Source organism: Papaver somniferum, chromosome 3, assembly GCF_003573695.1.
Source record: "Papaver somniferum cultivar HN1 chromosome 3, ASM357369v1, whole genome shotgun sequence".
Taxonomy (NCBI): Eukaryota; Viridiplantae; Streptophyta; class Magnoliopsida; order Ranunculales; family Papaveraceae; genus Papaver; species Papaver somniferum.
In genome coordinates this window covers 46,028,668-46,045,191 of record NC_039360.1, presented here as the reverse complement: position 1 = coordinate 46,045,191, position 16,524 = coordinate 46,028,668, and positions in this window count along the sequence as shown.

Here is a 16,524-nt window from a genome sequence, read left to right as displayed (position 1 = left end):
GAGTCATTACCAAACACTTTGTTAGAAGATCCGTTAGAGAAATGCCTAGCTCACTTTGGGATTGATTTCGATGATGATAATGTGATTAATGAGGTGAATGCTTTGTTAGATTCAACCCCTTTGTTAGACATTAGTATCGGATGGAAACCTAAGTTCGAACCACTACCAGTTTCTAAGTCTATCCTCGTTCCTTCGTTAGAAGAGCCTCCTAAGTTGGACCTAAAACCATTGCCAGATACCCTGAAGTATGTGTTTTTAGGCCCGTCTGAGACTTTACCTATGATTGTTGCTTCCGACTTGGATAGTGATTAGGAAAGTAGGCTAGTGACCGTCCTTCAAAACAACAAGGAAGCTTTAGGGTGGACCATAGCAGACATTAAGGGTATAAGTCCTACTGTTTGTATGCATCAGATCTATTTAGAGGAAGATACCAAACCTTCTAGGGAGATGCAACGAAGACTAATCCCTAATATGAAAGAAGTAGTTCGAACCGAGGTTCTTAAGCTATTAGATGCAGGCATTATCTACCCCATTTCAGACAGTAAGTGGGTCAACCCGTTCAGGGTGTTCCCAAGAAATCCGGTATTACTGTAGTCCAGAATGATAACAATGCGTTGGCGTGTTTGTATTGACTATAGTAAATTGAACAAGGTCACTAGGAAGGACCACTTTCCCCTTCCCTTTATCGACCAAATGCTAGAGAGATTAGCTGGACATATTCATTACTGTTTTCTAGATAGCTACTCAGGCTACAATCAGATTGTTATTGCCCCAGAAGACCAAAAAAAACTACTTTTAACTGTCCCTTTGGTACCTTTGCGTATAGACGCATGCCTTTCGGGCTATGTAACGCCCCTGCGACTTTTCAGCGTTGCATGATGAGCTTATTTTCCAATATGGTAGAAAAGTTTTTAGAGGTCTTTATGGATGATTTTTCAGTGTTTCGTTCGTCTTTCGATGAGTGCTTGCATCATTTGTCATTAGTGTTGACTAGGTGTAAGGAAAAGAATCTAGTGCTTAATTGGGAGAAATGTCATTTCATGGTTCGATCAGGAATTATATTAAGGAATACCGTATCTTCTAAGGGTATAGAGGTAGACAAAGCCAAAGTTGACCTTATCAAGACTTTACAGGTCCCAAAAACCGTAACAGATATTAGGTCATTCTTAGGGCATGCATGTTTTTATCGTCGATTCATTAAGGATTTTATCTTGATTTCTAGACCTCTTTCCAACTTGCTTTCAAAAGATGTTAAGTTTGTCTTTGATGATGCTTGTTTAGAGGATTTTGAGAAGCTTAAGACTTTACTCACTACCGTCCCCATAGTCCAGGCACCCAACTGGAACTTACCCTTTGAGATCATGTGTGATACTTCAGATTATGCTATTGGTGTTGTGCTAGGTCAGCGAGAAAACAAATTACTTCATGTGATTTACTATTCTAGAAAAACTCTGAATGATGCCCAGTTGAACTATACCACTACCGAGAAGGAATTGTTAGCCATTGTGTTTGCCTTAGACAAGTTTAGACCCTATCTCTTAGGTTTTAAGATCGTCATATACACTGATCATGCTGCTTTGAAATATCTTTTGTCTAAGAAGGATACAAAACCTAGATTGATTAGGTGGATACTTTTGTTGCAAGAGTTTTCTCCAGACATTAGAGACAAAAAGGGTGCCGAAAATGTAGTAGCAGACCACTTGTATAGGCTAGTTGTTGATTCCCCTGATGATTCCCTTCCTATTAGGGATAGTTTTCTTGATGAACAACTTTTCTTTGTTACCCAAGCACCTTGGTATGCGAATATAGTGAATTATCTTGTTACTAGTCGAATGCCCCAACATTGGGGTAAACAAGATCGTTCTAGGTTTTTATCCGAGGTTAAGCACTTCTTTTGGGATGATCCTTATTTGTTTAAGTATTGTCCAGACCAGATTATTAGGATATGTATATCTGAGAGTGACCAGTCCAGTATTATTTCCTTTTTTCATGATCATGCTTGTGGAGGTCACTTTAGTGCTAAGAAGACTGCTGCTAAGATATTGCAGTGTGGATTCTATTGGCCTTCGTTGTTTAAAGACTCCCATAATTACTGTGTTACTTATGAGCGTTGCCAGAAATTAGGAACCATTTCCCGTAGGAACATGATGCCCTTGAACCCTATTTTAGTTGTTTAGGTCTTTGATGTGTGGGGTATTGACTTTATGGGTCCGTTTACTAATTCTTTTGGTAACCTATAGATCCTTGTCGCCGTAGACTATGTCTCTAAGTGGATTGAGGCGGTTGTGTGTAAAACCAATGACCATAGGGTTTTGATTGAGTTCTTGAAAAATAATATACTTACACGTTTTGGTACACGGCGAGCTATAATTAGTGATGGAGGGTCGCTTTTGTAATGAACCTTTTAGGCTTCTGATGATGAAATATGGTATTACACATAAGGTAGCTACCCCGTATCATCCGCAGACTAGTGGTCAGGTAGAGGTTTCCAATAGGGAGATAAAACGTATATTAGGGAAAACAGTTAATCCTAATCGAAAGACTGGTCGTCTAGGCTTACTGATGCCTTATGGGCTTACCGTACTGCGTTTAATACCCCCATTGGAATGTCGCCTTATCGGCTTGTGTATGGCAAGGCATGTCATTTACCTATTGAGTTAGAACATAGAGCTTATTGGGATGTTAAGCAACTAAATTTTTCACTTGACAAGGCAGGAGCCCATAGGAAACTCCAGCTCAATGAGTTGGACGAGATTCATATAGATGCTTACGATAGTGCGAAGGAGTATAAGAACAAAATGAAACTTGTGCATGATAGAAATATTTTACGGAAGTCATTTTCTCCAGTTCAAAAAGTTCTTCTGTATGATACCCGTTTACATCTTTTCCCTGAGAAGTTACGTTCTCGGTGGACGGGTCCTTTTTATTGTTCACATTGTCTTTCCTCATGGAGCTGTTGAAATTGAGACACCGGATGGTAGTAGTTCTTCGAAGGTTAATGGTCAGAGATTGAAACCCTTTTTAGAGCCCTTTGCTACAGGTGATGTTGAGGAGGTCCCTCTGGAGGACCCTGTTTACCCTTGATTGACCATCGAGGAAGTTGTATGTTGTATATTAGTTTTTTATTTTCTTCACCCATGTACTATCTTTCCAACTTCTCCTCGTGTTATTTTACTTTTAGTATTTCTCTTTCATTAGAAACATTGAGGACAACGTTAGATTTAAGTTTGGGGGTGGGGAAGAACTTTTTTGTTGCACTTTTGAAACTTCTAGCGTCACATGGTATCCGGTTAGCTAAGTTTACATACTGTTTCTCACCGAAAAGATAGAAATTGGAATGCTAGGGATAACAACCTTTTGAGACATCAGAGAAAAAGACATTGAGATCCTTGAAATTCAGGAGAGAACTTGTTCCTTTTATAGGGTAACCGTGATGGACCTAACCATCCATGATGGAAAGGCAAGTAGGTCAGGAAATGCCAAAAAAACAAAGCAACCTCACAATGTAGTCTTAGTTACTGGATTACGACTCTCTCTCAGTAGAAACTTATCATCATCAACAAGCGAAGAAACATCAAAATCTATGAAGAAAGTTGAAGACGTTTAAGGTTTAGAAGCAACAATCGAAAATAATAATTCAAAAATCAAAGTTCAAGACTTAGTTACAAGAAGTTATAAGAGCAAATGATATAAGTTGTTGGAATTCATAATACCAAGACATCACAAGTTGCGAAGATCCAAGTTTTAAAGTCCTTCTCTCATGGCCATGAAAATTTTTGTCTTGTATGTTTCAAACAAAAAAAAAAATGAAAAAAAAATCATTACGTTGTTTTTGTTCTATAATTAGTTTTTTTTTTAATTAGGCAATAGGGAAGTAGAAATTTAAGTCAAGCAAGAAATCGAAGAGAAGAGTTAATTGTCAAGGTTCTATGAGGTTCGATAGTTTATCATCAACAGTTGAGGCCCGAAGAAGACGTTGTTTCTACTGAGCACTATGAAAGAGTCGAAGAAAGATACATTTGGTTGCTTTGTTTGTCCGCTTTCAATCTGGCACAAAATTTTTCTAGCACTGGTTTAACTCATCACACGTAATTAGTCCAGCTGTGTAGCAGATGTACCTCTCATCTTTATATCTCTCCTAATATTATCCAGCTGTAAAGCAGCGGACGCATCTTACAATGTTTATCTAGCTGTGTAGCGGATATCTCTTTATCTAGCAGTGTTGCGGATGTGTCTCCTCTTTTCTTCAGTCAGCTTTAGAGCTGACACCTTTAATTTCTCTGGCATTCTAGTTACTTGGAGATAGGTTGAGAATTTGTTTGTCCTCATACCTCTTTGGATGCTTGTGACCAATTAGAAGTCATGGTTTTGTGGGTACACCTCTGGTAAACCCTCCCGAGATTAACTCGGTTTTGTTTTTTTTATTAGTTTTGCTCGAGGACTAGTAAATAATAAGTTTGGGGGTATTTGATAGACACATTTTTGTGTCTAAATTGTCCTCAATGTCTGTTTTGTTAGAACTCGATTTTTGTACTAATATTGTGTTTTTATGTATTTTTAGGAAATAAATATTGTTGGAAAATTCGGCTCGAAAAGTTGCTCGGAGCACCCCCGGAGGACATTTGCTATACGGACCTTCACTTTGGATAAGGGGTAACCTAATTACTAAGGGGCAACCCATTTCTAGGCAGTTGCTAACCGCACCCCAGAACCGGATAGGGGGAACCCTTCTTCTTCATTTCAAATTCATTTTTTGGCGGGAAGAAGAGTTCACTCCTGGCAGTTTTCTCGATCGGATTTTGGATGGGTTAGAAGTAGACTAAATCGCTGAAACTTCATGGGTGGACGTGATATAGCCTAAAAGGCTTGGTATGGGCCTTTGGTTCGATACAATTTGGATGGATATTCCGCGAGAAGCAAAACAGGGCAGTACGTGCATGGGAGAGTTATTTCACGGGATTACATGAGTCTGAACGATTTCTGAGCATGTTTGTTGATTCGAGCAACAGTTTGGAGCATTTCAGAGGTAAATAAGGTAGATTCAACAACAACAGACGTGTAGGAGAAGGATTTTTGGAAAGAAAATATTCCGAGAATATTACCCTTCACTGCCGAATAAAGAGAGATTACTGTGAGTTATTACGCAGGATTTTCTTCGCCTGTTGAGTATAAATATCATACTGGGGTAGCAGAGAAGCGGACGGATATTTTGGGAGAGAAATAGAGTACCACAGAGTCGAGAAATTGAAGTTACAGAGAGTCACCATTTCTGCTGCTGCATAACTGAAGAACACGAAGAACAGACCAACAAAGACAGTCGTTTTTCTACAGTAATAATGACTCACAGCCGTGGGTCGTACATCAGGCAGACTTATTTGCTACAACGTTTGCGACACAGCGGCAACAGTCTTATTTTGCTACAGTGACAGCCGAGGGTCGTAGTTCTCTGGTTTGTAACAAATATAATAGTTACAAACCCGGTTTTGAATTATTTCTCCCTTTTCATCATTTGTAAACCCATCTTTGAGCATAAATGAAATCAACTTTTGAGCATGTTTCCAACATGATGAGAGGCTAATTTCTCCCACAACCAAGGTACTGAGGAAGCTATTTACGCATGAATAATTGACAATCATTTATTTCCTCTAATTTATAATTTATAATTCACTCAATCACTGCTTTTGCAGAGTTTTTAATTGTTTGCAAAATTTTATTCATTAGTTGTGATTCAATTAGATAGGTTATGCTTTGTTTAGATAATCTATGCTTAGGGATACAATTAATTTTTGAGAATTTTCCAGATTATTTGTGAATTAAGAAATAAGAGTCTTAAAAGATAATAAGAGTTTTGGATTGTTTACCATAATTTATTCATGTGTAATAGTGAAATCGGTGTCTTGGTTGTTTTCTAATATCTTGAAGTCAATCTTGTAATAAGTTTTCTTTGTTTTTAAATTTTATTCAGTCAAAAATTCATTGCTTTCACAAGTCTTAAAAAAACCTTTTTATCACTATCTACAACAACTTTGAAAACACATCAAATTTTTGGCGCCGCCGACGCGGACTTGTCTTTAGGCTAGAGTTTTTAGATATTTTTTTTAGGTTTTTATTTGTTTTTATTTTATTTGTTCTTCTTTACGTTTTTGGGTTTTTTTTCTTTTCCTTACAGATTTTGGAATTGGGAGCGAAAGAAAATTTTGCCAAAGCTTTGGTGAATACTTAAAGACTTGGAGTAAAAGACAAAGCGAAAGGAGCGAAAGAAGATTTTTTTTTTGTTTTTATTAAAAAAAAGAGACATTTTTTTTTATTTTTTTTATTATTATATTTTTTTTAGACTTTCCTTTTCTTTTGGACTTTGGACTTGGACATTTGGACATTCTTTTATTTTTAAACCCTAAGGAAGGGTAGTATTAAATATTAAACTGTTTGCAGAGAAGGACGGTGATTACGATATCACCTCGGCTCCTCGGGTTCGTACACGACATTGGAGTTGTGTCCCTAGTCGACTTCAGCGGTTCATCCCCCGTCTGGAACGGGAGGTAAGTTTGTCGAAACACTCGCGAATCCCCTGTCAGCGAGTTATTGTATTCCTTCGTTTGCATATATGCTGAGGACTTGAAAACGGCTGCTTTAATTTCCTAGTAAAGGGCAAGGACTGGCCATACAAGATAAGGGTTCGGATTTCATCACCGTTCTCTTCTTGCCCTCCTTAGGAAAAAACAAACAAACGCGAACCTAAACCTAAAATTTGGAATAGAACGAGACCTATATGGTAACGAGCTTAATAGGAAAGTCGTTCGAAAAATATTGGTTACTCTTTTGAGCATACTTCGAAGTTCTTGATGGTTTCTGTGAGTCGAAAGCGTGACTGCGCCTCCTTGGAATGCGGTGAGGCCTTGGGTATCAAAGCTCTACGCATCTTCCCTCGCCTCTATTCAACTTACTTTGACTCGGATTGATTCCAGAGGGGTTTGTTCAAATTGTAACGAATTCCCATTCGAAGGATTAGAAGCTGGTCTAGAAACAATCTAAGTGGAGCCATCATGCTTTTTGTTTGCTAGAAATCAGTAGGTTTGTTGTGGTGGAGTCAGCCTTGTTTGTGTTTGCATAGAACTTCCCTTCCTTTTAGGACTTTTCTTTTTCTTTTGTTTTTCTAGTGTATGCCCGAAAGGGCTTGGAAAATAAATAATTTTGGCCGTTTGATTATTGACGAGCCTAGAAGTTCTTCTTGTGAAAGCGGGGAGCTCGAAGACTCTTCTTTTGAGAGCCCCATTTTTGGAAACTTTAGTTTTGAGAATATGTCACTTCGTGAGGAAGGTACCCCTAGTACTTCAGCTGTGCCAGCGATGGCAACTTTGAAAGATTACATGTTCCCAACTAGGACCAACCGAGCTTCGTCCATTAAATTTCCAGCCAGTACGGCTAATTTTGAGATAAAACCTAGTATTCTTCAGATGATCCCTATGTTTTTAGGAAAAGATGATGAGAATCCTTATTTTCATATTAGGGACTTTAAGGAAATCTGTGGGACAGTTAGAATAAAAGACCTCACTGATGAAGTTTTGAAACTTAAGATGTTTCCCTTTTCCTTAAGAGATAAAGCCAAGACATGGCTGAACAACCTACCACCTGATTCCATTGAAACATGGAAGGAACTTGTTGCTGCTTTCTATATGAAATTCTACCCTAAGCATAAAACTGCAGTTGTTAGGCAGAAAATTAGTGCTAGTGTGCAACAAGAGGGAGAGTCTCTTTATAGGTTTTTAGAGAGATTCAATGATCTCCTATCCCAGTGTCCTCACCATGGATTTGATAAGATGAAACTTTTTGAGATAAAGACCCAGGGTCCCCTACCATTTCTTGCACAATAGGAAAATACCGTGTTGAGAAAGCTTTGCTTGACTTAGGAGCCAGTGTCAATTTACTTCCATACCATGTGTACCTCAAGCTAGGACTTGGTGATATGAAACCTACCCAGATGACACTTCAGTTAGCTGATAGGTCCGTTAAAATTCCTCGTGGTGTGATCGAGGATGTTCTTATTGAAATCGACAAGTTTATTTATCAAGTGGATTTTGTTATCCTAGATGCCCAACCTGTCCCTGACCCAGAGAACCAGATACCAGTGATTTTAGCTCGCCTATTTTTAGCAACATCCAATGCGATCATTAATTGTCGAACTGGTATTATGAACTTGTCTTTTGGTAATATGACTATTTAGCTGAACGTCTTTCATATTAGTAAGTTACCCTCTGAACTAGATGACTCGAGCATAGAAGAGGTAAACATGATAGGAACATTAGTTGAGGAGTCATTACCAAACACTTTGTTAGAAGATCCGTTAGAGAAATGCATAGCTCACTTTGGGATTGATTTCGATGATGATAACAACGCTAGGTTTGAGAACCGTCAGAAGTTTGACCCATACTCAGAAACCTACAACCCTGGTTGGAGAAACCATCCTATTTTTTCTTGGTCTAAGGGCCATAATCAAGGTCAGTCTAGTAATTCTCAGCCTCCCCCAGGTTTTGGTTATGCTAAGAACTCTTCAGGTCAACCCCAGTTTCAGAACCCTTCGGATAAAAAGATCACAAGTTTAGAAGAGACTCTAGCCTCGTTTATTAAAAACTCTGATAAGATCAACCTAATGGTTGCTCAAGGGATAGAAGAAAGTAAAAATATAGGTTATGTTAAATCCCAAGCTATTTCCGAGTTAAAAAACCAGGTTAGTCAGATAAATGAATCTTTGAGGGAAAAAGGTAAGTTTCCTAGTCAAACTCAACCCAATCCTAAAGCAGAGAAATCGTACAATCATGTGAACTCTATTACAAACCTTAGGAGTGGAAAGAAAGTTGACAATAAGGTTGCCATACCTGATAGTGAACATGCTGTAGTTCACCCTTCTGAGCCAGAAAATGAGGAGACTGATAGAGTCTCTAAAAAGACCAATGAGGGTCCTGCTGAGCCCGGATTTGTTCCCAGAGCCCCGTTTCCCCAGCTGCTAGTTCCAACTAAGAGAGAGTCGAACTTTAATGATATATTGGAGGTTTTTAAGCAGGTTACTATCAACCTACCATTGTTGGATGCGATTAAGCAGATTCCCGCTTATGCTAAGTTTCTTAAGGACTTGCGTACACGAAAGCGTAAGCTTAGTGTCCAAAAGAAAGCCTTCCTAGCTAGTCACGTGAGTTCCATTATTCAGAATACCACTACTCCAAAGTATAAAGACCCAGGGTACCCTACCATTTCTTGCACAATAGGTAAACACCGTGTTGAGAAAGCTTTGCTTGACTTAAGAGACAGTGTGAATTTACTTCCATACCATGTGTACCTCAAGCTAGGACTTGGTGATATGAAACCTACCCAGATGACACTTCAGTTAGCTGATAGGTCCGTTAAAATTCCTCGTAGTGTGATCGAGGATGTTCTTATTGAGGTCGACAAGTTTATTTATCCAGTGGATTTTGTTATCCTAGATACCCAACCTGTCCCTGACCCAGAGAACCAGATACCAGTGATTTTAGGTCGCCCATTTTTAGCAACATCCAATGCGATAATTAATTGTCGAACTGGTATTATGAACTTGTCTTTTGGTAATATGACTATTGAGCTGAACGTCTTTCATATTAGTAAGTTACCCTCTGAACTAGATGACTCGAGCATAGAAGAGGTAAACATGATAGGAACATTAGTTGAGGAGTCATTACCAAACACTTTGTTAGAAGATCCGTTAGAGAAATGCTTAGCTCACTTTGGGATTGATTTCGATGATGATAATGTGATTAATGAGGTGAATGCTTTGTTAGATTCAACCCCTTTGTTAGACATTAGTAACGGATGGAAACCTAAGTTCGAACCACTACCAGTTTCTAAGTCTATCCTCGTTCCTTCGTTAGAAGAGCCTCCTAAGTTGGACCGAAAACCATTGTCGGATACCCTGAAGTATGTGTTTTTAGGCCCGTCTGAGACTTTACCTATGATTGTTGCTTCCGACTTGGATAGTGATTAGGAAAGTAGGCTAGTGACCGTCCTTCAAAATAACAAGGAAGCTTTAGGGTGGACCATAGCATACATTAAGGGTATAAGTCCTACTGTTTTATGCATCAGATCTATTTAGAGGAAGATACCAAACCTTCTAGGGAGATGCAACTAAGACTAAACCCTAATATGAAAGAAGTAGTTCGAACCGAGGTTCTTAAGTTGTTAGATGTAGGCATTATCTACCCCATTTCAGACAGTAAGTGGGTCAGCCCCGTTCAGGTTGTTCCCAAAAAATCCGGTATTACTGTAGTCCAGAATGATAACAATGAGTTAATCCCGACCCGAGTGACCACGAGTTGGAGTGTTTGTATTGACTATAGGAAATTGAACAAGGTCACTAGGAAGGACCACTTTCCCCTTCCCTTTATCAACCAAATGCTAGAGAGATTAGCTGGACATAATCATTACTGTTTTTTAGATGGCTACTCAGGCTACAATCAGATTGTTATTGCCCCATAAGACAAAAAAAAAACAACTTTTACCTGTCCCTTTGGTACCTTTGCGTATAGACGCATGCCTTTCGGGCTATGTAACGCCCCTGCGACTTTTCAGCGTTGCATGATGAGCTGATTTTCCGATATGGTAGAAAAGTTTTTAGAGGTCTTTATGGATGATTTTTCATTGTTTGGTTCGTCTTTCGATGAGTGCTTGCATCATTTGTCATTGGTGTTGACTAGGTGTAAGGAAAAGAATCTAGTGCTTAATTGGGAGAAATGTCATTTCATGGTTCGATCAGGAATTGTCTTAGGGTATATCGTATCTTCTAAGTGTATAGAGGTAGATAACGCCAAAGTTGACCTTATCAAGACTTTACAGGTCCCAAAAACCGTAAGAGATATTAGGTCATTCTTAGGGCATGCAGGTTTTTATCGTCGATTCATGAAGGATTTTATCTTGATTTCTAGACCTCTTTGCAACTTGCTTGCAAAAGATGTTAAGTTTGTCTTTGATGATGCTTGTTTAGAGGATTTTGAGAAGCTTAAGACTTTACTCACTACCGCCCCCATAGTCCAGGCACCCAACTGGAAATTACCCTTTGAGATCATGTGTGATGCTTCAGATTATGCTATTGGTGTTGTGCTAGGTCAGCGAGAAAACAAATTACTTCATGTGATTTACTATGCTAGCAAAACTCTGAATGATGCCCAGTTGAACTATACCACTACCGAGAAGGAACTGTTAGCCATTGTGTTTGCCTTAGACAAGTTTAGACCCTATCTCTTAGGTTCTAAGATCGTCATATATACTGATCATGCTGCTTTGAAATATCTTTTGTCTGAGAAGGATACGAAACCTAGATTGATTAGGTGGATAATTTTGTTGCAAGAGTTTTCTCCAGACATTAGAGACAAAAAGGGTGCCGAAAATGTAGTAGCAGACCACTTGTCTAGGATAGTTGTTGATTCCCTTCCTATATAAGGTATAGTTTTCCTGATGAACAACTTTTCTTTGTTACCCAAGCACCTTGGTATGCGAATATAGTGAATTATCTTGTTACTGGTCGAATGCCCCAACATTGGGGTAAACAAGATCGTTCTAGGTTTTTAGACGAGGTTAAGTACTTCTTTTGGGATGATCCTTATTTGTTTAAGTATTGTCCATGCCAGATAATTAGGAGATGTATACCTGAGAGTGTCCAGTCCAGTATTATTTCCTTTTGTCATGATCATGCTTGTGGAGGTCACTTTAGTGCTAAGAAGACTGCTGCTAAGATATTGCAGTGTGGATTCTATTGGCCTTCGTTGTTTAAAGACTCCCATAGTTACTGTGTTACTTGTGAGCTGATGTAATTTTTCAAGTGGTAAATAAAGTTCGTTCAACTCGGACTTGTGTAGACTTGATTCTAGACTTAAATACTAATTCTAATAAATATATACAAAAATATGGTAGCAGTATCGGGAGAAACTGGGACTTAGGATTCCACCAAACTCACAACATAAGGTTCAAATATTAATTCTTTTAACAATTATAGATCAATAAAGACATGGACTCTTATTTTTTCCAAGGTAGATTCTCAAAACTTTAGTTGTAAATCCTAAGCATGGGACATCAAAACATCTAAGCAAGCATGACCCATCAAACGAGATGACAACTAATTAATCAAAATCATAATTCAATTTTAATTAGTGCAAAAGTCATATAAGAATTAAATATAATTACCCAAGTATGATATTAGGCTTCCTCCGTCATCCAAGTGTTGGGGTTTAGCTCTTCATGGTGAAAACACACTCAAAAAAATATCTCATGGCTCAAAAGGTGTTTTTATTGAAGGTATGTGAGAAAAGAATGAAAGTAGCTTAATTGTAACAGTTATAATTGTTACAGATCGAGTGTTACAAGGAATTGTTGCAAACCGAAATAATTTTTAGTAATGGACTGTTACAGGATTTGGAATTTAAGACCCTAAGAAACGACTGTCCTTTACAGCCTTATGTTCTTCGTGTTCTTCAGCAGCAGCAGCAGAACTCGACTTCCTGCAACTTCGATTTCTCGACTCTGTGGTGTTCTAAACTTCCCCAAACTGTTCGACTGCTCCAATAACTTCGTAACCTTCCCTGGGACTCGAACACACCTTTTATACTACTTAGAAACCTAAAAATGGTGATTAATTCTCTCTTTTTCTTTTCGTGCAAGCCACGACAATAATCTTCTCTGCCGATTTCCTTAAGCGTTTCTAAGACTTCCAAATCATCCGCAACTCTTCCTTAGATAGAATATCACCTTAGGAAACAATATCACGCCTTTAGTCTCCCTGGAATTCCTAAAATAATTCCACAAAGTTTCCGTGCAAAACTCAAATTCTGTTTCCTTTTTCTGGATTATCCAGCCCAATTTGATCGATTCCTGCGCACATACCAAGCATGTTATGCTCAATCACGTCCATCCCAACAAATTTCAGCGATTGAATCTCTCTAAAACACCTTCGAAATCCAACCCAAAGTTTGGTTCTTTGCTGGATATTTTTCCCGCCAAAATTTCATTCGAATTTGAGAAGAAAGTGACCTCCCCCTATCCTGTGCTGGTCTCCCTTTAGCAGATGCCTGGAAATGGGTCACCCTTTAGTATTAGGTTACCCCTTATCCAAAGTGAGAGTCCGTATAGTAATTTTCTCCCAAGAGCGCAAAAACCACTTTTTTAGCCAATTTCGCTGCAAAAGCTTATTTCTCCAAAAATACCTACAGGGACATAAAAAACCATAATAAATATAAAATCGAGCACTAATAATATATACAATTGAGATTATATAAGACACAAAAATGTGCCTATCAAATACCCCCAAACTTATTATTTGCTAGTCCTCGAGCAAATCAAATAGAAAATAAAATCCTAACTCACTGTCGCAGGCATTGTCGATTGCATATAGAGTATGCAATAAGCCTTTAAACCCCTAGGTGGACCTAGTGGACGAGTTATAGTCTCGGGAGGGCTTACCAGAGGTATACCCACAAAACCTTTATACTCCATACCCTAGCTATCTTGGCAGAACCTTGGAAGGCACTAAAGAATCTCCTTGGTTGGCATACTTATTGACTACAAGAGGAAGTACCCTGATGCGAAATTCCAATTGTTGTACACGAGTTTGCACTCAAGCATACTAAAATTCATATATAAGTGATAGAGCTCTACTTAGATAGTCGCACTATGGACATCAATATCCGGAGTCAAAACTAATCACATGGATAGATCAAGAAGATGGATATAGAGAAAAACATAGATGGTTTTGATGTTTACTAAGTGAACGGCGTTTCCCATATCTGTCTGAAGGACTCCGCCAAAATGAACCTATCCTAATGGATTGAGATACTAGTCTGACTAATATCAACACAGTGGCATATACAAGGGAACCAGTGATTGATAATCCGAACTCTAGGTCAACACAACTGGCATATACAAGGGTACTAGTGGTCGACTTTATTGAATTTATTCCTTTTGGTCAAATGGTCTGGTCTCAAAATTTTTTTTTTATCTTTTTTTTTTCAACTTTTTTTTTTTCATCTTTTTTTTTCCATGGTATCTCAATCACTCTAATTCACCCTAGCATTGGTAACAACTTGAATCGTGAGCCCCACCAAATCACTTAGAAACATATTTAAAAAGAAAAATAAAAACAGAAGTGAAAAGGACTCAACGAGATATGGTGAAACTATCATGTTATTCCTAACAACTGAGCTCTGTGCTTTTATGAATAGACTCTTTAGATGTTGCCATCTAATCAGATTGGTTCCTCAACTCCTACAACCAAAATGCTTCCATCCACTTAGATTAGTTAGTGTGATTCTTAATATGCATAAATTTCTAGGCTCTGGAGTTTATTAATGCAACTAAAAAGTTTCTCCCATACCCCCAAAATTAAATCTAACATTGTCCTCAATGTTCTAAAGATAAAATTAAAAGCATGAACAAGGAGAAACTGTTACCATTTGAAGCAAAAGAGATAAGGAAAGATATTACCGTGTTGCATGAGATTGGGTTACCTCCCAAGAAGTGCTAAGTTTAACGTCTTCAGCCAGACATAAGAAAGGATTAGTCACCTCGTATCATAAAGTAATAGCCGAAATATTTGTGGGTCATCAAAACCAAATAAAGCTATCACAAGTAAAAGGAATCTGCAACATGCCAAGAAAATTAACAAATAAAGCGCACCCTTGTCTAGTTTCCTGTTTAAGACAACTACATCTAGTTGTGGTTCAGGTTCAGGCTCTATGAAAGGGTCTAGATAAAATATTTTCATGCGCTGGAATTCCTCAAAGCTAAGGTCTGGTTCAGGTATTAGAGTTTGGAAAAACTCAAGTAAAAACTTAGAAGCACATAATAATAACCTGAATAATTGTGGATCCTTAAAGTCAATCAGTTTTGACTCACACAGCTGACCACAATGAGAGTGGTGGTCTTCCTTAAACAAATGTGTCGACCCTAATCTCCTAAAGTAATTAGGTTTAGTCTTAAAACTTAATAATTGACACATATGAAACTTATACGTTCCCACAATTGGTCGAAAAATATTTGGTGGGAAAACAAAGTCAATCTGGATATCATAGCCTGGGTAAACCACATCAACCAGAGGATGGGTTTCTAACAACTGAACTTCCTTATGGAAATCACTAGGTTCAGGAAAACGTGTATGAAGATAATCTTGTAAAATTGTTGAGGCACATATGTCAAGTCCCAAGTGAGGGACCTTTCTAATATTTAAAGCACATGGAGAATAATAATCACCCCCAAACTTAGAGTTTTCAGTGTCTCTAGAAAGACTAGTCACAACTTCCCTAATTTCAAGGTCATTAGATTCCTGAAAATGGTCAATTGATTCTTCTAAGTATGGTCCATCCTCACTCATCTCTACGATTTAACTTTCTTTGTCTAAGACTAATGTTTCTAAATCGCCAGACTCTAAAACAATATTCTCAGAAAAAACTCGTTCCTCTAAACCATTATTAGCTTCGTAATCAAAAGGAAATACTACATCGTCTAAAACGGGGGTATCTCTAGTCAAATACTCGTCCTTTTGAATAGATGAATAATTATTAAAATTATTTGGATTTGAACTAGAAACATTATCATTATTAAGCTCAATTGGAGTAACAAATTCCTGATCATTATGCATACTTATTTCAAATTCTTCATCAACACTATCCTCATCATAATCATCATTATAATAACATTAAAATGGTTGTACCTCATCTAAACAAGTAGTGTTACCAATTTTATACTCATCATCTTGATTATGTGAATAACTATCTTCGTTTTCAAAGATACTATTGGAAACACTATATTGGAAATTAAGAGCACTTATGTTCTGGGCCTCTAACAAAATATTTTGAGTCAACTTACATGACTTCCTGATTGAATCTAGGAAAGAAAGTTCACTCGTTGCATTGCTTTCGTCCATAACTAAGTTATTCATTTCTGCTAACTTACGTGTCGACTCAGCTAACTTACGTGTTGATTCTAGTAGAGAGGAATTTTGCTCGTATGACCGGTTGGCGTGTGGATAGTAATTGGGCTCACCATGGTATGGACCATAACCTTCAAAAGGATGATGTTCCCAACCATTATTCACACTATGGTCAAAGTAGTAACGTCCATTTTGAAACTCAGTCTGATATTCGTTGTATTGGCTATTGTGATACCAGTTCGACATTCTATTGCAGGGGTGTGAGTTGTCACACAAAATAAAACCCACTGACAGGGGATTCATGGGTGGATAGAGTCTTACCTCCCGTACCAGACGGGCGATGAACAGTTGAAGTTGACTCAGGCCACCGACTCTGATGTCAGTGTACGAACCCGAGGGGCCGAGACAGTATCGTAATTGTCGTCCTTCCCTGCAAACAGTTGATATTTAAATTTTGACCCTTCCTTAGGGTTTTAAAAATAATGTCCAAGAATGTCCAAAAAGTCCAAAAATAAAAATGTCCAAAAAGAAAAAGAAAAATTACAAAAATAACACCCTATTTACAGTTTCTAAAAATAAAACAAAAT